This window comes from Chaetura pelagica, unplaced genomic scaffold (assembly GCF_000747805.2).
Source record: "Chaetura pelagica isolate M959 unplaced genomic scaffold, ChaPel_1.0 scaffold1022, whole genome shotgun sequence".
In the NCBI taxonomy this organism is placed as follows: domain Eukaryota; kingdom Metazoa; phylum Chordata; class Aves; order Apodiformes; family Apodidae; genus Chaetura; species Chaetura pelagica.
In genome coordinates this window covers 143,145-143,553 of record NW_009952563.1, presented here as the reverse complement: position 1 = coordinate 143,553, position 409 = coordinate 143,145, and the positions used below count along the sequence as shown (strand labels likewise).

The 409-nt window shown below is 65.5% G+C and overlaps 1 protein-coding gene across 1 annotated transcript in view; it reads right to left on the bottom strand.

Annotated features, from left to right (window-relative positions):
- The window catches only part of LOC104384934 (coronin-7-like), a gene marked incomplete at its 3' end in the record, with an annotated part of 40,893 nt that overhangs the window by 33,768 nt on the left and 6,716 nt on the right, over positions 1-409 (bottom strand). The window lies entirely within an intron of this gene.

Below are 409 nucleotides of genomic sequence, written 5' to 3'. Positions count from 1 at the left end.
CCCAGGGCTGTGGGTGGAGAAGAGCAGGATGGATTTGGGAGCAGGGATTGCTGCCTTCCAGCCATGCAGGGGAGCGTCACGGGACCACTTGAGGGCTGGGAGCACTTTGCCCCAGCTCGCTCGCCCGTGGAACCGCTGGGTTTGTGTTTGTATATTGTGGTGTATGAATAAGGCTGCCTGAAGGGCCAGGGCGCTGCTCGTGCCCGCAGAAAGCACCCAGGCCCCTCTCAGGGAGGCTCAGCAGATGGGTGCTGTGCAGGACAGTCCCGGTGCGGTGGCCAGAGCACCAGCTCCCTCTGGTTGGTGACCGGGGTTACCGCCCTGCCCCAGCACAGGCACCCGGGTGACTCCCCGAGCCCTGGGTATGCAGGCAGGAGAGGCACAGGGAGCAGCAGAGCCGGGCGGACCC